This window comes from Acomys russatus, chromosome 12, assembly GCF_903995435.1.
Source record: "Acomys russatus chromosome 12, mAcoRus1.1, whole genome shotgun sequence".
NCBI classification, from domain to species: domain Eukaryota; kingdom Metazoa; phylum Chordata; class Mammalia; order Rodentia; family Muridae; genus Acomys; species Acomys russatus.
Window position 1 is genome coordinate 58547653 of NC_067148.1, and position 24177 is coordinate 58571829.

A 24177-nucleotide genomic window follows, 5' to 3' on the forward strand; every position below is an offset into this window, starting at 1 on the left:
AGCGGCAGAAACTTCAAGCAGCTATTCATGTCACATCCAGAGTGCGGAGCACAGAGACAGGTCTGTAGCATGCTCACTGACTGGCCTGCTTGTGCCCAGCTCAGCCTCTTCTTTCTTACATAGTTCAGGAGTCCCTGCCGAGGGCCAGTGCCACCGAATCCATTAACTGGGTTTTCCCCACATCAGTTAAGTTAAGACACTCCTCCATGGACTTGCCCGTAGACCAACTCAATATAGACAGACCCTCATGAAAACTGCTCCCTTATGATTCCAGATGATGTCACGTTAACAATTAAAGCTAACAATCACCGTGAGTAATGGTAAGGACAAGAATGTGAAGGGGACAGAAGAAAATAAAAGGGATGAAGAGAAGAATTAAAATTTGCTGAGAAGCTGGGCGCGGTGGCTCACACCTGTTGTCCTAGCGCTTGGAAGGCAAAGGCAGGTGGATCTCTGTTATTTTTGAGGCCAGCCTGGTCTACAAAGCAAGTCCAGGACAGCCAGGGCTACACAGAGAAACTCTGTCTCGGAAAAATCAAAATCCAAAGTAAACAAACAAACAAAAACCTTGCTGAGATAGTTACATGAACCTGTGTTTGGCATCTGTTGCTATCATATTGCTCTTATTTCTGTAGATTCTGGGGTAATTATTCTTACCTTCATTTTATTAGAAAGGAGGGAATATATTTGTTCAATATTATATTGCTACTAAGTGATAAAATTGAAATTTATACCCTAGTATGTTTAATTCCAAAGTCTATTCACTTTCTGTGCCACCCAGCCAGCCAGGGCTGTTTTATGATTGTTTACTTCATTATTTTCCTACAAGACAATTTTCCTTTGTGGTTGTTTTATTTTTTTTAATAGAAAATAACTATTAATTTTAAAACTAGGTGCTACCTGTATGGTTAGAGGTAATGCTCAGTCCAGTTTGAAAGCAAGGGCTGCATGAGGTTCAATTGGGAAGCCCTATGTGTAAAGGTTAAGTGGCAACAGAATGGTGTCATTTCACATAGCTGGAAAACCACATCTCAGCCCATGAAACAACCGTTCCTCATGGATCTTGTTACTGATTTGTTTGCTCATCTATTCATTTCAGAAAGAATGATCATTATTGAGCCAATAAAACTGATCAGCTGGTTGCAGTCGTAATTTAGCTCTTGAAGTTTCTTGTGCCCACATCATCCCTGCCCATAGTTTCCTGTGCTCAGCGATGCTCATTTCTATAAGCAACAGCCTCACAGAAGTAAACTAGGAATCCCCAATCCCAGCTCCTCCATAGAGCAATACGGCTTTACACTTTGTGCTAAATATTTGTCCCTTTGTGGAACTTGCTTATAATCTTTCAGATGTGTTATGAATCAAAGTTCTGCCTGGCATGAGTTCTATATGTCCGACAAGGCTGGCTAATAGTTAAGGACTTCAACTTTGTAATATGTTGTTACTACACAGGTCTGAAGGAAACTGTGCTTTTGTCAAAGGTCTATCCACAGAATCCACTTAACTGCCCAGAGACGTGTAATATTGAGTCATAGACTCTCCGTGTAGGATGGGGTCTGTGCTAAATCCTTAGGATAAGCAACGGTTGCAGCAGGGACGCCTGTGAAACATGTCAGGACCCAGGAGTCATTCATGCTCACTGAGGGCCTTGAACTCAGCATACTCTTCATGGCTCTGCTTCCTGCCTTGTTTGCAGTTTTCCTTGTATATATGAATCACACCGCAAATACTTTAGTATTCTGTCAAACCTCTGTTTAATACACTTCTTTTTGTTGTTGTTTAAACCCGTATAAATTTAATTTGAAATAATGAGCACAGTCATCATCACATATATTTCCACATATAACAATGAAATGTGAATTACTCACTTAAGAAGACTTTATAATGAATGAAAGGACTTGCTGAGATTAAACCATGTCAGTTCAATCTCATTTATGTTTCTGAAGCTGTTATTAGATTAACAAGCAAACAGGATGTAGCCTGTCTTTCAGCTTCCGCCAGTGGTAAAAACGCCTAATTATCCCAGTGCAGAGTCTCTGCATTAACTGGTCCTCAAGAGTATAATGGGGGAAAAAGTCTAAAAGTTTAATAAAAATGCTGTTCTGAACAAATCTTTCATTCAACCAAGATTTATTCTGCACCTGTTTAGCCCAAACCAAATGCTAGAGATAGATGGCCAGATAAAAGTAGAATGTGGGCTGACTTGTTTGGGAAAGAATAAACAGATAGGTAACCCGATTGCTCAGCAGGTGACATACAAGATGGTATGTTGTATTTTTCACTAGTTTCTCAAAGAGAAACAATAACCTATATCCAATGACCCAAGCCCAAAGCAAGTGAATCTGTAAAAACTGCTTCTAAGGGCAATCCATGACATGGGGAAAAGAACTCAGGCAAACAGCCTGTTGAGAGGCGTAGACACTGCAGGTCTGAGGCAGAGCAGGCTGCTGACCATGGTGTCTGCAGCCAGTGGCTCTGTGGATGCAGTAGCCACACGTGGAGCCCTAAAAGGTCACAGGCATGACAAGAACTCAGACGGAGATTGCCAAATGACCCAGAGAACAGTGAATGTCCTTAATTCTACACAAGCCTCACTTCGTCCCCACCTGAGATGATCTTTCTAGCAAAGGCATCAAATCCCAAGTAGAGTGGAAATCAACATGTTATTCAAAAAGAAAAATACGTAGTAAGAGACCAGATGAAAACATCAGGGGTCAGGCATGCCATATCTCTGCAGTGGTCAGATGATGGCCCCAGGGCTCCTTTTAGATCATCAGGTCAATGGTACTCACTGACCACATGTGATTCTTTATATTGAGAGCCAAGTTTTATTTAAGAAGATTGAGCCGCTCAGTCACAGCACCTGCATTGTGGCTGGCATTCATTGTGTTGTGCAACACATCATTGTAGAACATTGTAGTGGACAGGGGTTGTGGTTGTTGTTCTTGCTCATGATCTCTCTCTGTCTCTCTCTGTCTCTCTCTCTGTGTCTCTCTCTCTGTCTCTCTCTCTCTGTCTCTCTCTCTGTCTCTCTCTCTCTCTCTCTGTCTCTCTCTCTTTCTCTCCTTTTTTCCATTTTGACTTCTATCTAGTTTAATCAAAAAAAAAAAAAAAAGTAATGCCCTGTGGTCAGAAGACTCTGAACTACCTGGTGGCTTTCTCAGTTCCCATGAAGAGACAGAGGAGAGGGGAGTTGAATCCTGATGAAATCCTATGCAGCATTCAACCATGCTTACCTTGCTTCTTGCTTTTCAAAAACTTAGTTTATAGAATGGTCTTAAGGGGCCAGTTATTTAAAGTGCAGTTTGAATATTCCTTTTCAAAGTGCTAGGGACATAAAGTGTTTTAGATTTAAGACTTAGGTGAATTTTTTTGATATCTTGCATATGTATATGAAATGGTATTTCTTGGGGGTAGAGTCCAAGTCTAAACACAAAATTTCCTTATGAACTACATATACACTATACTGAAGGCAATTTTATAACCTATTATTTGGGTCTCTGTGTTTTTGCTGCAGCCTGTCACATGACCTCAGGTGAAACTTCCCATTTGTAGCATTCTATGGTTGTTCAAAAAAATTCAGATTATTTGGTTTTTTGAATCTTCGGACTAGGAATGCTCATCCTATTTCTTCATTCAAATAGTGAGCCTGAAAACTGTTCCCCTCTGGGTTCGTTTGTAAATTGTAATGTTTTGCCACCTGCCAGAGCTTCATCTAGGAGCAGGGAAGGGTTCGGAAGTTGGCCTTGTTCAGTCAAGTCTGCTGCAGCCTGTCACAGGACAGAACCATTAACACAAAACCCTGCCCCACCACTAGGTGGCACTCTTACAGGAGACACTTTTTCCCCACTGTTGTCATATGTTCAGCCTTTGACCAGAAGGAAGAGCCTTCTAGAAGGACCCTTGAGTTTGAGTTAGCACTGACAGTGGTGCAGTTGTAACTTGCTTTCTATTCACTTGTTGTCTGAGAATTTCATGTTACTGGCCCCTGGGTGTCAGTGGCACATAAGCATGTTGTTTTGAATTGTAAGTGTAATACTTTGTTAGGTAATCTAGTAGACACTTATTTTGTGCAAAAATAAGCAAGGTGTACTATTCTTCTTGAGACAGTGTTTCTCTGTGTAGCCTTGGCTGTCCCGGACTCGCTTTGCAGACCAGGCTGGCCTCAAACTCACAGAGATCCGCCTGCCTCTGCCTCCCGAGTGCTGGGATTATAAGCCCAGCAATGTGTAATTTTGATTTGATTTGATGTGTCAACACACAAAAAAGATCTTGTTGTCTAACCTCATTTTTACTCCCAGAATTTCTAAAATATTTCTGATATTGCTCCCTTCAACCAAGTTTGGCCATCTTTAGGGCTTAGTGAGAGAGAGTTTGCTTCAACCTAGCAAGTCAGAAAAATGCCACTGGCAGCAAGTACATTAATCAAGCCATAATGAAAAGTAATTCATTGTAAGCCAATAAATGGTGTGATTATAGTGCTTGGGCATAGAGTTCTAAAATAAATTAAAATTTAAAAGCACACAGAGGCCAGACTCCCTAACACAGCCATCAGCAGAGGATTGTTTCAGTTATTGAAGCATCCTTGGGGGGAGGGGGTGCTCACATGGCTGGGAGAGCCCAGAGCAGAACTGACCAGCCAAGCTTTTGGTGGCTTCTGAAGACATCCTTCCTTGAAAGGGAAGTCGAGGTGAATGTCAACCGTAGGACATACCACCCACCTAATACAGATGTTCCGGGCTGGAAGCTGCAAGCCCCTGGCAGAGTGTTCCCATGTTCATCCTCTTGAAAAAAAAAACTTGTAGCCTTTAACATATCCCTAAAAACTGAAGAGTCATTAACAAGTTTAAATCATAATATCGTAATTTAAATTTTTTAAAGATTTTTTTCCTTAAAAAAATCATAGTGTTGATAGTTTCTCTTCTTCTTCTTTGTAGAATGAATTAACCAAAAAATAAATTTGGGTTGCAGCTATAGAATATTTAGGTCTTTTAAATGTTTATGATGTATGTATGCATACTTTGCATATTTATGTTGTAAATAATATGTGTGTATGGGAGGCATATGCATGCCCCCCATGCACATGTGGAGGGCAGAGGGCAGCTTCCAGAAGTCAGTGCTCTGCCCACCATGGAATCCGAGGATGGAACTCAGGTGGTCAGGGCTCCATGGTAAAAGCTCTTACCCATCAAGCCATCTTATTTGACGACAGAGAACATTTGTTTTGTTTTTTTTTTTTTTTTTTTTTTTTTTTTTTTTTTTTAAGTATTCTTGGTGGTGAATAGCTCCTGAAACAAATAGATAGTTTGTTGGGAATTAGAGATATGTCTGAAGTCATCAGTTAAGTTTGAGTAACAAAACCGTGAGGGTCTCTGCATAGTCAAGGGTTAAAACTAAGAGGACGCAGAAATTAAAGATTCTGTGAAACGATATAGTCAAAAAACTCAGAGTCTAGCGGTATATTAAATACATCAGTACAATACAGGGACATTTTCTGAACGAAGTATTTGGAGATTTAAAGGATGGCAAACTCAGTTCTGAGTTTCAGGAAGTGAGGGGCAAAGGAATGCAACTCTTCCGGTAAAGCTTTCTATCAACTTGGCATATGTCGACTCGCCAGGGAGGAGAGTCTCAGTGAGTGATTTCCCAGAGCAGGCTGGCCTGTGGGAATGTCACAGGGAGTCATCTTGACTTCATTAGTTGGGAAGGAAAGATCTGCCCACCGTGGGTGGCACCATTCCTTAGGCAGGGGATCCCAAAGTGGGTAAGGACAGAGAAAGCCACCTGAGCACAGGTACAAGATAAACACATCCATTTCTGCATTTCTGTGGACCAAAACACATCGACTGCGCATTGACGAGGCGGCTTAAGTTCCTGTCCCAGTGACTTTGCCATAATGATGGACTATATAACTCGGAATACAAACTAAACTAAATCCTTTTCCTCTAAATTGCTTTTGTGGGCTTTTTTTTTTTTTTTTTTTTTTTTTTACCATAGCAGAAGGAAATTAACTGAACCACTGGAAATCTATCTCCAACACTTCGGCAGCATTTCCTTAGATCATATTGAGAGAAATTGCCTTTAGTGGTTTCCAATTATTCATTTAGCCTTCCCTTGCCTTGTACACCCCACACCTAGCAAACACGATATACATGTGAGTAGGTGGGTGTGTGGATGAGTGGATGAATGAGTGAGTAGAAAGGGAAACAGCAGTAAAACTGTGAACAACAGCTCAGAAAAACAAAGAACTGGACTATGTGACGTCACAGGTTGTTTCAGGAGCCAGCCCGGCTCAACAGCCTTGCAGTCAAACAGTTGTACAGCCAGAAAGATGACTCAGGGTTAAGACAGAGGGCTGGAGCCTGACTCCTCACTACTCAGATGGCCACAAAGCCTCTAAGTCTAACTCCACGGTATCTGACGTGATCTTCTGGACTCTGAGTACCTGAACTCACATGTGCACAAATCCACACACAAGCATAGACATGTGCTTAAAAATAAATCTTGCTTTGAAAAGAAAGAAAGAAGCCGTGGAGAAGATCAGAAAGACGGATGTGCCCATGGCCAGAAGCTCAGGTAAATTATACAACAGAGATCTGCTTACCTTCAGGCTAACAACAGCACATGGGATCTTTACTTTGATTTAAAACTAACTTCTGCCACCAACTCTTTGCCATCAGCCAAAGAAACTTCTTTTTATCTTATTTCATGGTGGGAAAATGTGCAAAGCATGAGGCAGTTACTCTAAGGCACCAGTTACTACGATGGGCCCGCCCAGGTGAACCTGTTAGCCTGCCTATTTGCGGCCACTAATTTATATTAATTACGCGTTCTGTTGCTCAAGGGAATGACTCAATGGAGCAAGATATGTGGGGCCAAAAAACATCCATCCGCCACAACAATAGCCAGCAGATCCACCTGGCGATGCATCCGTGCGAGGGACACATTCTTTGAAAGCTGTGCAGTACAGGGCCATGATGTTAGTTCCACAAAATGCGAGCACAACTTTGGTGCCAGGAACTTGCATTCAAATCATGCGTTTACTAATTATATGAAAGAATGATTCAGCTTCTCTCATCCCTGGTCCTCTGCTCTGTAACATGGGGACAAAGAAAGTGCCTGTCACCTGGAAATACTGAGAACATTAAATGGATGAACATGGGTGAGACATGAAGAACAGAGCATAGAAAGAGACTTACACAGTGACTCCATTAATACTGTTACTACCAACCTGAAAACATGGTGGCAGCAGTGTGAACAGAAATGAAAGAACAGGTGTAAGGGGCTGGAGAGATGGCTGAGCCATTAAGAGAGAGGATATGGGAGTGACTCTAGCTAAGACTCCTAGTAGTGGGGGACATGGAGACTGAAACGGCCACCTTCTAGCCAGGCAGGACACCTAGTGGAGAGAAGAGGACATCGACCCACACACAAAACCTTCGACCCCAAATTCACCCTGCCTACAAAATATGCAGAGATAAAGATAGAACAAAAATTGAGGGACTGTCCCACCAATGCCTGGCCCAACTGAGACCCACCCCATGGCGGAAAAGCCAACCCCTGACACTATTAATGACACTCTGCTGTGCTTGCAGACAGGAGCACGGCATAACTGTCCTCTGAGAGGCTCTACCCAGCAGCAGACAGAAACAGGTGCTGGGACTTGCAGCCAAACATGGGGCAGAGCTCAGGGAATTTTGTGGAAGTTTTGGGGAAAAGGATAAAAGGACTCAGAGGGAACAAAAATGCCACAAGAAGACCAACAGAATCAACTAACCGGGGCCCAGCAGGGGCTCCCAGAGACTGAAGCACCAACCAAAGGGCAGGCAGGGTCTGGACCTAGAGCCCCTACACATATGTAACCAATAGACAGCTTGGTCTTCATGTGGGTCCCCTAGTAAGGGGAGCAGGGAGGGGCTGTCTCTGACATGGACTTTGTTGCCTGCTTTTTGACCACTTCCAATTGTGAGATTGCCTGGACAGGCCACAGGGGAAGAGAATGTGCCCAGCCCTGATGTGACTTGATGAGCTGGGGAGAGTTGATTAGGGGGGGGGGGGGGGGGTCCCTTTCCTGAGAAGAAAGGGAGGGGAGAAGAAGGAAGAGGGTGGGGCCAGGAGGAGAGGAGGAAGGGGGCTGCAATACGGATGTAAAGTGAATAAAGAAATAAGCTGAGAAAGAGAGATGGGTGGGGGTAGCACTGGTTGCTCCTCTGGAGGACCCTGGTTCATGTCCAAAACACACATGGCAGCTCACATGGAGTCTGCAACTCCAGTTTCAAGGCATTCCTCGTCCTCTGCTGGCAGCCGCAGGCACTGCATGCACATGGTACACGCATGCAAGTTTTAAAAAGAGAGAACAGACTTTTAAAATACTGCCATTGCTGGGTGCAGTGGGTGTGTAATCGCAGCACTTGAGGAGGCAGGGGCAGGCAGATCTCTGAGAGTTCAAGGCCAGCCCAGTCTACAAAGCAAGCCCACAACAGCCAAGGCTACACAGAGAAACCCTGTCTCGGGGGGAGGGGGGATTACAAAATTGTCACTGCCATCCCCACCCACTACTCCGCACCTCCTGCTCTGTCATGTTGGGAACTGTTTCTACTGCACACCTCTGTTCCCTTGCCTTCTCCTTATGTTGGACTGAAACTATGTGCCAAAAAGACATCACTGAAAGCCAGGCAAGAAATCAGGGTCACTCAGGATATATCAGGAAGTCATAGAGATGGGCAGAGATGTCAATAACTTGAACTAAGCAAAGGTATCCAGAAGATGTCAATGTTCACCAAGAATTGAGTGGGACAGGCGAGAAAGAGGCAGACAACCCAATAGCTACGTTGTGACTTTAGAGTCCAGGAAGATGTAATGGTTGGAGAGATGTGTAAGATTTTGCAAGTGAGTGAGCTCAGTCTGGCAAGAATAAGTCAGAAGACACAGTAGCTAGTTGCCCACGCTAGACAAACAACAAATAAACAGAAAATAATTAAAAGGACATTAAGATGGGGGAAGCTGTGGTTAGAATATGCAGTGTGTCCATAGGCCGGTGGAGTCGGCGGGGGTTGGTCCTAAGGGTACCTCCACCTCCAGCTGCTGCCATTTTAGTCTCATTTCTGATTCAGCCACAGAGTGAACAGTCCTCCTTGGCTGCACCCTGTTTTCTTTTCTTTTGGTTTTTTTCGGGACAAGGGTTTCTCTGTGTAGTCTTGGCTGTCCTGGACTCACTTTGCAGACCAGGCTGGCCTCGAACTCACAGCGATCTGCCTGCCTCTGCCCCCCAAGTGCTGGGATTAAAGGCCTGCGCCACCACCGCCTGGCTGGCTGCATCCTCTTGACATCATGTTTTGAGCTTTGCGGTAAGGATGTAAGCGTCCCCTCCATCTCTTCCTCATCGTGATAGCCGGGCACTCTGTTACTGAGCAAAACAAACCCCACTGCCTGAAGGTGTTCACATCAGATCCTTGGTCACAGCAGCCAAGAGCCGGTGACACAGGAGGAAATTACAGCAACCGAGAGGAAAGAAAGAACTCAAAAAATAAACAGCTTAACAAAGTCAGATAAGGCAGGAAAACATTGTCCATGAACTTGGCAGTTAGGAAATGACTGTTAGACATTAGTGACACTCATTTCATACCATTTGAGTGAAAGCTTATTTTTAAAGATAATTTTTTTTATTTTAGTGAATACATCATATAACTACTAAAGTATGCAAGTACACTGTGACTAGGATATTTATTGATTAAATCATTTGAAATTTGAAAATATTTTACTGCTTTTCACCATTGCCAATAACCTTAATTGTCATTTTCAACAACAGACAAAAAAATTTGTTCTGTTTTTATTATTCCCCAAATGTGAAGTATTCTTCAGTCTTAAGGAAGAAACACAAGTGAATCCTAGTGTCCTAAAATAATTTTAAGCATTCTAATTTTGCATGATTATTATTCAGAGATATTTTTATATACATCTTACTGGTTTTTTTTTTTTTTAAGGCAGAGACCACACAAATGTCTCCGCTGTTGTCTAACACAGAGTGCACAGTTCTAAAGCAACAATTTGCCTCTTGCTGTCCACCAAAAGCCTCTGTCGAGCAGCGTTGCAACATGCGATAGGGTGCGGGGACCAGCTTGTTTCCTGTCGCCCTGTACAGGTGTCCTCCACTTCAAGTGACTGACGCCCCAGCCATTAGCTGTTTCTGCCGGCCTCCCTTCACTAGGATCCCTCCAGCTCACCTTAATTTTAGCAATCACAATTCTCTCTCCTAATTAACAAAAAAATTGGGTCAGTGCCTCAGTGGCCTGCATCCAGCCTTATTCTGACTGGCAGTTTTGTAACCCTGCCGAATTATCTCCACTCCTGTACTTCTTAAGAGCATGAGTTTTGTTTTGGTTGTTGTTCCATCTCCTGTGTGTTCTTTCTCTTTTACTGTCTTTTTTGGGGGTGTCATTGTTTTGGGGGGCGTTCCTGTTTGTTTCACATTTCTCTTCCGCGTCCATGTATGTACATAGCAACTCCAGTCCTACTTTGTAGAGTGGATGCCTATAGAAGATTCTTCTCTGTTGTGTCCCCATCTCTCCCTCTCTGGTAGAACCATATGAAATGTATCTGAAAACCTTCTTCATGGCTGTCCTTCAAATGTTCAGTATAAAACCTCTCTTCGCCTCGGCAATCTTGTTGCACTTCACCTCCCATGGACAGACTTCCTGCAACAATGTTTTAACAATGGGCCTTGAGACACTGTAAGTATCACCCTGAAAAACTGTCTCATCCCAAGTAAGCTGGACATCCTCTCACTTCTGATACAATGACAGCAGTGACATTTCAGTTAAGTTCAAAACTTTACAGCATCCAGTGGAAAAATCTATGGCTCTCAGTGTCCCATTTCTATCAATTTGCTAATAAGTCTGGCAACAGTGTTAACTTGTCTTGTAAAATTTCTAGGACCATTTGTTTTTCAGGTCAACATATTGATGTGTTTCTGCACTCTGTATTAAACACTTGAGTGGCTTAGTGCAATGCCAGTACTGTTCTTAGCTTTAGCTTTCGTTATTGTGGACTTGTGAGTCTGTTTCTCATCCATGGTCACAGTTCACTGTGGTATGGACAGCACCCTTCACCTTTGCAGGACATCACTTTTATATGTGGTCATGCAGTAATAATTACTTATTACTATATATTTCCTGCAATAAGCAAGAGAGAGAGATTGCATATAATTCATAAACCTAAAACTGAAGATTAGACTACCAAAAGGAATGCTTTCAGTGTGAAAATTAGAGAGCACTAAATGCGAAATCTAATTAACATCTTCCCAAGATTTGTTATCCTGTAAATCTCATCATTCTGTCTGATATATCAGCATTGAACTGGATGAGTTTTTAATCATGGTGGATTTTAATTTCTTTGCCCATACATAAATCAATAGGAAGGAACTACAGAACCCACTCAACATGTAATAGTAGTCTTCGAAAACTACATATCTCTGCCAGGCCGGAAGTGTATGGTGCTTTATAGTCTTCTGAGAAGGACACCGGCATTGGCTTAGCGCTCACAGGAGTCCTCAGACCATTGTAAAATATATGCATAGTATTTCATCCTTCTACTGGATGCTACTTATCTACCATATAGCCACCAGCACAAGTCATAGCAGCAACAGATAATTCCTGACGCTCACTCCGCTTGAGGCCAAGTTTTGAGCAGAAAACAATATCAATAACTTGTCTTTGCTCTGTGAAGAAAAACTGGGGGTGTCAACAAGAAGCATATAAGCTTCTATGTGTGGGAGCTTTTGTTGGCTGGCCCTGAGTGGGCCTGAAGACTGGTCGCCATAGCTGTATGCCAGCACTAACAAAGATTATGGCTAGTCAAGAAAGAGTGGCTCTGACAACTTCACCATTTTGAACTTAGTGACTTATTTTATAATAAACAGTCAAAATAGGGCCACAGCCAAAGCTTAGGCATAACCCTAGAAATGTCCCTATTTGTCACCAGGGCACGCTGAAACCGTCACAGCTCTGGTGAAGAGTTGTGGTAAAAGGGAATCACACTGTATCTCAGGTTGGCAACAGCCTCCAAATAGTCCTGATGTTGCAGGCATGAGATTTTCAAGGCTTACAGGGTCACTGGGGGTTTGCACCAAGCTTCCAGAAATCTTCTGAGATCAGACAGTATGTAGCGCATTTGTTCAGGTCCCCTGCAAAGAAGACCATAGAGACCATTGGCAAAAGTGTGATTGTTATGCCTATGTCTGAGATGCCCAGATTGTGAAAAGCAGCAGCAGGCATGGAGTAAGCCGGCCCAGGGGAGTCTGTGCATGCCACAGGCAGTAGAAATGGAGGCCTAGGGCTAGCCAAGACTGCTAGAGCTCAGACAACCCCAACATGGACCTGCTGTCTGTTCTGGGATTGAGTCTCGCTTCAGTCTGGCCGTTCCTTGCTGTGTTCCCTTTCCTCCCACATGAATGAGAAACGGTTCCTGTCATTGTATGTTATATTAATTTGTGACCTGATATTTTTAACTTCATGGGTTGATGGTTAAGAACTAGCCTGAGAAGCAGGAGAGACTTTTGAACAATGTTTGGGACTTTCAATGCTTAGATTTTTTTTTTTTAATGATATGGCTGAGTTCTGAGTTAATGAGATGGACATACATCTGTTAGGACGAGGGTAGAATGTTAAGGTTTTAAAGGCTGATATATTTGGTTGTTGGTGTGACAGGTGTGGACCTGAGATCACTAGTCTTTTGTTGATGTGACTAGATTTGAAACCACTTAAGAAAGTTTCCAGAGAAGTTTAACTAAAGGGAAAGACATAAGGTCTTTGTTTATGTTAATGTTGCTGTGAGGAAACACGTGACCAAAAGTAACTTGAGGAGGAAAGGGTTTACTTAGCTTATGCATCCTGAATTGTAGTCCACAGAGTGGAAACAAGGTGAGGACCTTGGGAGCTGAGTGAGAGGCCATGAAGGGGTACTGCTTAGTGGCTTGCTCTCAGTGGCTCTCTAAGCCTCTCTTATAGAACCCAGAACCACCAGCTCATGCGTGACACATCCACAATGGGCTGGGACCTTCCTCGTCAATCACTAAACCAGAAAATGTCTTCAGCCAGAGCTTATGGAGGCAATCGTTTCAATACAAGGTTCCTGTCTCTCAGGAGACTATAGCTTATATCAAGTTGACATAAAGCTAGCTAGCACACTCACTGTGGATGTAAGGAGCATCCTCCCCACTAAAGGGGGGAATGAGGAAGCAAGCAGAATTCATCTAGGCAATATAGCCTGCCACGTCAAACTCCCTCCATATTCACTTCCATCGTAATGGACTGCCTTACCTTGATCCCATGAGCTCAAATAAACCCATCCTCCCTTAAAGTGCTTTTTCCAGGTATTTTTATCACAACAAATAAAGAAATTCTTCCTAGAGCTCATTGGAGAATTATTGCCTATGGTTACTTTTTACTTGATTTTTGGCTCATGAAAGACAACCAGACTGGGCAGAAAAACTTGGACTCCTGCCTTTTGTCCTTATCTCTTAGATGTCGCACTTTGCACTGAGGATAGAAGTTTCTATGACTAAGTCTGGTGTCGGCTTCTGTTTCTGCTCCTTAGCTGATTTCATACTTTTGCATGAACTCTTTTTTAACTTTTTATTGGTTCTTTGTGGGTCCCACTCATCTCCCCCTCGCTCGTACCTGCCCTCTGCCCTTGCAACCTCCTCCCAACAAAGGGGGTAAAATCTCATTGTGGACGTTGCAGTGTTTCACAGTGTGCCCCACAGTACACCCTTTTTTCCATGCTTCCTGCTTGCAAATGTTCATTGCAAATGACTGCTTGGTCTGGTGTAAGGCTTCTGGCTTCTGCTACACTTACATATCCTGGTGTTGCCCTGTGTCATGGAGATTCTGTAGCTTTGGATCTGCAAGACCAACCACTTCATGGACTCCAGCAGTTCATCGATGGGGTAGATGTTGGGGTTGGCCAACTCAAAGCCCTGAATCTGGTTCCAAGATGTATCTGAATTGATCAGCGCACACCACTGGGATGAGCTCCCCTTCCCTGCCCCTGCTGGCCTAGCCAATGCTGCCACCTGCAAGGGGCAGAGCCAGCTTTCTCACTCCCCCACCCTTGGGGTTGGCTCACCCGCAACCTCCATATCCAGGGCCAGCTCTACCCTGCTGCCCAGGCGAGATGCAAGGCCCCCTCTCCCAAGTGTTACAGCTGGCGAGGGGTATGGCCAGCTCTCCTGCTCTCATGACCCCAGGGCCAGGTCTTCTGGCTGCAGTAGGTGGTGAGGGCCAAGAGAGGAGCAAGTCATTTCTCCCTCTCCTACAGCACCACAAAGCAGACAGGAGTCAGGGTCAGCTCTCCCACTCTCACATTCTCAGAACCAGCTCGACAGCACCCACCACCACCAGGGTCAGCTCCACCGTGCTGCCCAGGTGAGGTGCAGGGCCTGTTCTCCCGAGTGCTGCAGCAGGTAAGGGGCAGGACCAGCTCTCCTGCCCGCTGCAGGTGGCAAGGGCAAAAGGGAGGGAAGGAGACTGAACAGCAGACAGGAAAGCAGGGCTGGATCTCTCATACACAAATTCTCAGGGCCAGCTTACCCTCTACCCCCACACCCAGAGCAAGCTCTACTATGCTGCTCAGATGAGGTGCAGAGTCCACTCTCACAAGTGCTGCAGCTGGTGAGGAGCAGGGCCAGCTCTCCTGCTCTCATGACAGAAGTCCCAGGTCTCCTGCCTGCCACAGGTGGTGAGGGGTGAGGTGGGGAGGAGGGTAACTCTTCCTCTCACTGCACAGGAGATAAGTGGCAAGGCCAGCTCTCCCACGCTCACAACGTTGAGGCCAGCTCACCCACAACTCCTGCAACCATGGCCAGCTGTACTGTGCTTCCTGAGCAGGCCTGAACCACACCGTGGTCCCAGGTGGCATCACCGGCTGCTCACATCAGGCTGTTCCTCACCACCCTCGAGTCTCCAGTCTCTTCACTGTGCCCACATCCTTCTGTTTCTCTCTCTCTTCCATTCCTCAACCACTCTCTTGCTCCTTTTAGTGGTGCCCAGGGTCTCTGAGTACCTGGAGTCATCTCAGGAATGCTATGCCCCACATGTGCATTAGAGCACCAGGTACAGACCATCTCAGGCACAGTCTGCCCTGCCAGACCTGCATGGGCCAGCTCCCTGTCCCGGTCCCACAGTGCCTGACTGGTCTTGTCCTCATTCCTGTCCGAGGCCTGTCCAGGTTCTCCTAGTCTCTGGCTTGCTCCTGCCAAAGGGTTTGTCTTGTCTCCAGCTCACTCCCTGCCCTGAGAGCCTGTCCTGGCTTGCATGGAGCTGGACTGGTGGTCATCTCAGGCTCGCTTTTGTTTTCAGGGAGTATCGGGCTTCTAATCATTCAGACGTTCACAAGTCACTGAGCTAGATGTGGCCTCTCTCCTCTCTGCCAGCTACTGACACACGTGTGACACAGCAGCCACACCTGCAACACCAGGCTTGTGTGAACTCTCTTCAGATTATCTCTCTGACTAAAGCCCAGCCACTGGGGAGGCAGGTGTTTCTTAGGTCTGCTCTGGCCATCCCCTTCCATGCCTGTTGTCTGCTTACAGTGTTGTTACAACTTCAGACCTTAGTTCCACACCTAACTCTGACTTGGGAGTTTATAGGTTTCGCTATTGGTTCTGCTGAAAATGTAGTTAACAAATGTTTCTTTTCATTTTGTGGTAGCGCTTTTGTTGCTCAGAGTGGATTCCAAGAAAAGAGGGAAAACTTGGTTTCTATGAAAACAAGCCCTGTGAACAGAGATAAATAATCTCACCCTGGTGTTTTGTTCCAAAGATGATTTTGCACAGGAAAGCTTGGTACATTCATTCACTTATCAACCAAGTTTAACTTACAAAGTAAAAGATAAAGCCAAGCCTGGGTAGGTTATTTCACTTCGTAGTCTGCGCTTCTGCCTGAGTGCCCAGAGACCTTGCACCAAACAACTCATTCTTGGAGGATACAAGCCCACCTAGGTTACGTATAAGACGAATCATTTTGAATATTCAGACATATTAGCATCTTCAGGCATTTCCTTGCTGCTGCTGCTGTCACCGCCATTTCTTTTACTGATCTATGATTCTCCGTGTCGCAGAGCTGAAGAGATGAGTCAATGGTTAAGAGGCCTGATGTCTTTCCAGAGTTCAGTTCCCAGCACCTACTTTGAGCAGATTACAAGCAGCTCCAGCTCCAGGGACCTGATGCCCTCGAACACATACAAACATACACACTAAACAAATTTTTTTATTTTAATTACCCAGATTGATTTTACAGTTTTAGATTTTAAAAAAAAAAAAACCTTTTTATTATAATTTAATCACAAACACTTCAAGCTTAGTGTATTAAAAGGAAGAACATCTTCATTGTGAAAGTTATTAATTCAGCAAGTCTGAAAGTATTTTAAATCAACATCCTGCATGCATACTGACCTCTTAAAGAAAACGCACGTCTTTGGCATCATATTTTTTATTATTATTGACTTTTTTATTATGTTTCCTTTTTAAAATATAGATTTATATTATTACACATGAATAAAGTAAACTGCATACAGCAGGAAGAACCACAAGACAATCAGGAATTATATAAATGTTATATTCATAGTGATTTGGCCATTTGTATTTGTCAAACTTGAAATAAACATCTTTCCTATCTTCTTGGGTCTAAATTTCTGGATGAAAATCAATATCTATCATATCTCATTTCTATTCATTTAAAACACCTATCTTGATCTAAAAGTATCTTAACCCCTAGCCAACTAAGTTTAATTGTAAGACTAAATTAACTGGTCTTTAACCCCATCAGAGACTTGAGAAGGAATAAACTTAATTACCTGAGTGAATCAGAAGTGCAGGTTAGCAGCTTCCAACATGAAGAAATGACTGAGACAGTTTGCTGCCTGAACAGTCACCCAACACTCTCTGTAACATTGGAGCATCATCTTCAGCCTTCTGGCCCAATATATCTGACAGACATATTTGCGAGGCAGGAACTATTGAGGACTTGTTTACCCTGTCTTGGCAGAGTTCAGCCATTGACTCTGCCTGCATCTAAACTTGCCCATTTTTAGGCAGAATTCTGTCTGTGGCAGAAATGAGGACATTTTGCCCAGTGTCTGATTTGCCACATTGGAAGCCAACTCTGTAAGGAGGTTCTCTGATGCTCATCCTCTTCTTTGAGGTAGGCTGAGTGTTGCCAGGAGTTGACTTGTTGTCAAAGAATCTTCAGAATAATAAAAACATCTTTAAATGCCATATTCTGTGGGTCTCTGAGGCTTTTGAAGACCTTATTTAACTATTTTACCTTATGTATCTGTAGAATCATATCTGTCTGTTAGACCTAGGATATATATTCTCATGATTAAAATAGACTGGCATTTGACATGACCATGATTTGTTCCATTAACAATTAGCTTGTATTACTTAATTATCCTAAATAGGCTGCAGCACCACTTTCAAGGTATTGAAAGTAAAGCTTGCATTATAATTGAGTTGGATGGGTACAATACCTCATATTAGAGTAGAAATATATATAATGTGTGAAGAATAATCTTAGATTTGAATTCTATACCAATGTATCAGAATTATACTTACTTTGCATCAATATACAAAACTCTATACCAATGAATTAAAAATAACCTTATTTGTAAGTAACAATTAAGGCCTTGAGTAGAGAAGTAGATTCAGTAATATACCTTTTGTTCTATTCTCCCTCTATCCTTTCTTTTCAGCTCCTATCTTCTTACCTACAAAAGAAAGATAAAGGAAAAGAGAGAGGTCTCTAAGTCCAACCAAGTTTTCTTTCTGTATAAGGCCAATAATAACTTATAACCAACTCCTAATGAAAATAAGCATCTATAGACCAAGAGAGCAAACAGAAACCTACCCAACTCCCCTTAGAGGAAATGGGACTTCATTCTCTTAAGGTTTCTTCAGCCTGACTTAGGGCAAATAATGCCTTTGAAGGGTTGGTGTCATATTTTTATGATGCTTCAGCTAATCTGAACAGAGGTGGAGACAAAAAGGCCAGATTTATGAACCAGAATACTAGCCATGATGTCCCACATAGACTCGCAAGCATCAAATTATTTTTCTAGTAGCGATTATGCTTAGTACCTACTCCACATATCCTACCAATTTAAAAGCTTTGTCATTCATTCAAAAAATACTAACTGCTTATTCTTACTAGGCCCCGTGTGATGGCAGAGGTCACAGTGATGACCAGCAACAAACACGGCTTCCCTCTCACATGCCCCCTATTGTGCCGTGACAAGATAAAAATTAATCAACCGCACAAGTGGATACAAATTTTAAGGGCTATTGACTGACCATTCTTAGAACTTGTCTCTGGTTCCTGGTAACGTAGTGTCTAAAATCAGGGCCACCCTTTCTCCACAGGTAGGAGTAAAGTCCCTCATGGACTCTTAAGATAGAGGTAATGGCCATATTAGCACCTCCATCAAAGCCTGGCACACAGATCAGGCTGGGTTCCTAAACCCAAAGTGTTTCCTTTGCCTACCTTCCTGATAGCGCGCACGCACACGCGTGCGCGCGCGCACACACACACACACACACACACACACACTCCTAATTAAATGGATGGCCAACAGGAAATCAGGTCCCTCTAGTGAATATAATACAAAGATTAATCCCAAGCAAGTCTTCTTGAACATTCCAAGAATGTAGTGACATGTGCGACTTCCTCGCCCCAGCTGTCACCTGTATCCATGCTGCACTTCCATATTGACGAGAAGTGCGGCGAGAAACAACCAGAAGGTAGTGACTGAGATGAGATAAAAATGAAAAAACTGGTATAAGTTAGACCAATCAGGGAGCCCGTCTCATCAGAACAATCAAAGAGATGAGAGCCCAGCGTGTCTACATTGCCAAGCTGGCGGGAAAGAGACATAAGACTTATTCCAAACCCAAAATTAAATTTAACTCTTTATATCTTTGCTTAGTGGGGAGAAAAAGTAAGGTTGGTACATATACATTGCGCCCTGAAAACATCCCTCTGCATGGCGTGGGAAGAAAGGAACATGGGAGAGAAAAACCAAGCACGCCAACCCAAAGGACCGGAAATGGCAGCCCAAAACCAGGTGTCCTAGCAAGAGCCTGGACGCCCTGCATTTGGGAGGCAAGGCAGGAAGAGTAGAGCATTCAGGACCTGAGCTACTTGGTGACAGGCAGTCTCAAAAAAAAAATTACAAACAGAGGGCTGGAGAAATGGCTCAGAGGTTAAGAGCATTGTCTGCTCTTCCAAAGGCCCTGAGTTCAATTCCCAGCAACCGCATGGTGGCTCACAGCCATCTTTAGTGAGACCTGGTGCCCTCTTCTGGTCTGCAGGTATACATGCAAGCAGAGCACTGTATATATAATAAATAAATAACTACAAACAGAAACAAAAGAAGAAGATGGTAGTCAGGATGAAGGAGATGGGCACGATGCTGAGGAACATGGACAGTGCCCAGACAGTCCAAACCCATGGGTTAGGGTCCTGGGGGTTCAGGAAGTGTCCGTAGCATGCTTGTGGAATTCCACAGTGTTTACTCAAAGGCTGGAGCTGGAAGCACAGAGTCTGATCTAGACGTCCCTGGGAGAAGGTACTGAGTGGCTACGTTCACGGGCGCCATGGAAAGGAAGGGTGCACTGAGGATTCACCTAACAGAAGACATTTTGCTCATGGTCACCTGTCTCCTAACCTCGCTCCTTCATCTACTCTGCTCAGTGCAAATATTGTGCCCTTTCGTAGAAAAAGAAAAAAAGAAAAAGAGCAGGAAGATGAAAGTTTGGCAGCTTGCTGTTTTGTCCTTCCCCCTCCTCCCCACTGATCTCCTCTGTCTCCTCCTCCTCCTCCGTCATCTGCTCACATTAAACCATCTGGACCAAGCCTCTGCATTTGGCCTCTCCTACTAGTCTCGAGTTGTATGTTCTAAAAGACCTTTAAAAAAGTGTAGCGGCCTCATTTCGTTCTGCGTCTTAGTCCTTCTCTTTCCATTCTAGAACCCAGAATCAACATTCCTAAAGCTGCGAGCCTTTAATACAGTTCCTCGTGTTGTGGTGACTGATGGACTCCCCACCCCCCACCCACCACCCCGCCAACTGTAACATGATTTTCTTTTCTACTTCATAACCGTAATTTTGCTACTGTTATGAATGGCAATGTAAACATTTTGGAGATGAAGGGGTATTTTACCAAAGGAGCCGCACCCCACAGGTTGAGAAGCACTGTGCTCACATTTGCCTCTGTTCTTCCATGACTCTGACTCCATTGGCTCTGTTTAAGACACATTACCTTGGTCTGAGCAGCTTAAGGCCCTCGGTGAACAGTCTCGTTTTCACAGCATTTCTGCCTTTGTCTTCAGCTACGCCACTAATGTCATCATCGTGGTAAAATTCCTGCTTATCCTTCTTGAATTTCTGTACTTTCATGTTATCCTATCAAAGCCCAGTCTGGAGCCAGTGGTAGAGTTCTTAAGGCCCTAAATTTAGTCCCTGCTGCTGAGAGGAAAAAGGAGGGGGTGGGTGGGAATAAGCCTCCACCACCATCTTATTCTTTTATTCTCCTTCCATTTTCTCTTTATTCTCATCTTCTTCTAACATCTGTTTATTGTCTTTATCTTGCTTTCATTCTCTCATGTTTTTATTTCTTATTGAAAATTGGTCACAAGTGAAGCCTGGTGATTCATGTTTGTAATTCCAGGTACCAGGGAGGCTGAGGCAGGAGGATCACAAAGAGGGAAGGGGATGAGAGGGGAGGGGAGTGAAAAAGAAGAGAAGAGAGGAGAGGAGAGGAGAGGGGAGGGGAGGAGAGGAAAGTTAGCTATAGGATAGGCAGAGTGGTACATGCCTGTAATCCTATTAATGAGACTGGGGCAAGAAGACAACGTTTTCAAAACCAGCCTGAGCTATATAGTGAGGCTCTATCTGAAGAGAGAGAGGGAGGGAGGGAGGGAGGGAGGGAGGGGGGGAGGGGGGGGAGAAGGACCCAAACACCACATGGGCATTTATTTAGCTCTATCCACATCTCTCTAGTCCTCAATAAAGACGCCAATAAGGAATCGCCTTTTTTTGCCTTCATTTCTTCCTTTCTACATTTTGCAGAATTAATTACATATGGATAATTCATGTGACAATAAGCATTAGATGACTATGGTTCCATTTTCAGCCTTGTAGAATCTTCCTTCACAAAACATGAAGTCACCTACTTAAAAGGTATAATAGTTTAGTACAGTCCCTACGTTGTGCAGCCTTCACTGCACTTGTGATAAAAACACCTTTTCACCCCTCCATCCTGTGTCCGTTCCTTCCCATCATGCCCTACCTCAAGCCCAGCACATGCGCGAACAGTCCATGTTCTGGGCCTGCAGAGTCTCCTATTCATGCCCTACCTCAAGTCCAGTCCGTGTTCTGGGCCTGCAGAGTCTCCTATTCTGGACATTTCATGATAAATGCGATTGTAAACTTGTCTCTTGTGTGGTGGTTTTTACAAGTGGTACACACTCACCCAACTTACAACACCCAGTCAATGCTTTATTTCTTATGGATGCACTGCACATGTGTTATCCACTCATCAGTTGAATGTGAGGGTTGGTTTTCCTTTCGGCTGCTGTAGATACAGCTCTGTAAAATCTTTCATATACAAACTTTGGGTGACATTTGCTTTCACTTCTCCTGGTCCTATATCCAAGAGTATAGCCGTGACACCACTACTAACACTTGCTGCACGTTTAAGGGTAGATAAATCATTCTTGTTAAACTGAGACAGCAGAGTCCCGTCCATTCAGGAAAGAACCCACAGGTTTGACATCATGTCAAGAACAAGAAAGGTGCGAAAGGTTTTGTGCTCTGAAGTCCCAGGCAGGCATAGACATTGCAGGATGACGTGATCCTCTATGGAGTTCACACCCGAGAACCGCATAAGCAAGTTACAAAAAAAGTTCTCCCTCAGTCCTCAGGCTGGAAGTAAGTTAATGACTTCCTCTTGAGCCGTGTTCATGGGTATTCTGTGGGCCATGCAGCCCACAGTGTACAGACTGGCACACCTGCGTGCCCAGCCCGGTCATGTCATCCTTGCCCACTGGCAACCCAGAAGCACCCTTGATGTTGTGGCTGGAAATTTTGATTGGGAAAGTATAGCTTCAGTCATTGTTTGCTGTAGAGAAGACTCATTAACAACGCCGTATTATTTCCATTTTTTTCTAAATAAGAAGGAAAAGGGACTGATGTGCAGAGAATATGTAGCTGTGGACACCGCCCTCCCCCTCCCCAGGGTCTCTGTGTGTTTGTCACATGACTGTAGCATCCCACTTGGTGCGTGTACACACTTGTCTTCAGAACTGGGAACTGCATCCCTCTTGTCATTGTCACAGAGACAGCCAGGCAGTCTGTGGTTTGCACATTTTCAGGGATGAGTCCCCACGTGGACTTCTCTGTGACGGAGTGTCATCACCCCCATATGTGCTTTAAGGTGAATGAGTACCGAAGAATTCACCAAGGTAATGTGAGGGGGGGGTCACTTTGCTAGGCCAGTGGCACAGAAAGCAAGCAAACACCTCCCCACACCCCCCACACCCCACTCCCCACCCTTTTACCACCCCTCACCACCCCTCACCCCCTGCCCTGCACTTTGCACTACCACCTGGACTGGGAAGTCCCCTCAGGAGTAACCGTCCACGGGAAGGTTTGATTTCAGCTTCCTGTGAATGAAACCGGGGAGTTGCAAGTGGAGAGTTGTGAGTGTAGCGCTGCTCCCTCTCCCTCCACACTCCCCCCCCACCCCAATCCTGTGTTTACTGCCCGGCTCGCACACTTTGCCTCAGCAAATCCCAGGCAGGAACTGGAGGCTTTCAGCTGCATACACCAAACCAAAGCCGACATGAAGAATGAACTTCATTTTCCATAAGGACATTCTGTTTGGTGTTTCGGCTAATAAGGTAAGGTAGTCGAGATTCTGGGCTGGAAGTAGAAATGCTCTCCTCACGCTTGGCTTCTTCCGTGTTAATCTGTGATTTTTTTTTCTTTTTCTTTCTTTAAAACGTACCAGAGCTAATTTCAAGTTTTATAATGCCTAATGAAAAATTTATAACGAGTTTTCCCTTTGTGCGCTCTTGAGACGATTGCTTATGATACCAGAGGGGCGAAGGAGAAGCACAGCTTTTAATAAAAACGATATGACATATTTCTTATCATCTGTGGTACAGAATGGGTTCAGTTAGGCAGGGAAATGTTCAGATCCAGCCATGATTGACTAAGTCATCTAAGCATTGACTGTTAATGTCTATCATGGTGTGATATAAATTGACGGTGAAATCTGCCCCCAGGAAAACAGGCTGTCTGCCTCACATTGTTTTCTGGAATCATTTCATTTCTAAGTATGTGTTATTCTAGAAAAGGTAATCAGTTTCAGCTGCTAAAATTACCTCACAGCTTTGGTTTAGGTGGATTTTATTTTATTTTATTTTATTTTTGAGAACATATATTTAAAATAGCAGCATTAGCGGTAATGTGAATTTTCCTGCAACTTTCTTGATTGTCCACGGCTGCAATGATTTTTAGTCCATATGGAAAATGTATCTGTTCCCACATTCATAGAAGTAGAAGCTGTGGTTTCTGAGAGTTTTCTCACCACCTTGGCTAGAATATCGTATAAACAAGAAGTAGAGATACAGTTACCAGGCCGGGAGCACTTACTTGGCAATTCTAATGTTTTTGGTGTCTAACACAGGGATCTAGTTCTGTTTGGACCCCCCCACACACAAAGCCCTGAAACAAGCAAGGGTTTATCAGGATGGAAAAGAAATTGTGATCTAATCTATCAGGATGGCAAGAGTGGAAAATATAACGAGGGTTGGCATTTGTAGGCATTCTGGGCTTGCACTGCTGTGTCATCTGAAAATCAGACCCGAGTCTCCCAAAGTAGGTGACCTCAAACGGTATTAGAAGGTCTAATCACAACAGACAGAGTTTGGGGAATTTTGGAGGAACAGAAAGGAACTGCCCTCCCGACCCTCTCGTCTCAGCTCCCCGCTCTAATTTTCTGCGTGGGACACGACCTGGGGGCTCCCAGGTTTCGTTCATTTGAACTTTCTAAACGTCACAACGACTTTATATGCCGAGCTCTCTTGCTTTCTCCCCATGGACTCTAGACTCCTCTCTGT

General features: G+C 44.1%; 1 protein-coding gene and 1 pseudogene across 11 annotated transcripts in view; one reads left to right on the forward strand and one right to left on the reverse strand.

Moving 5' to 3' along the window:
* The window catches only part of Dlgap1 (DLG associated protein 1), a 509503-nt gene that overhangs the window by 237173 nt on the left and 248153 nt on the right, over window positions 1–24177 (forward strand). The window lies entirely within an intron of this gene.
* On the reverse strand, window positions 15359–15479 carry LOC127196731 (uncharacterized; annotated as a pseudogene).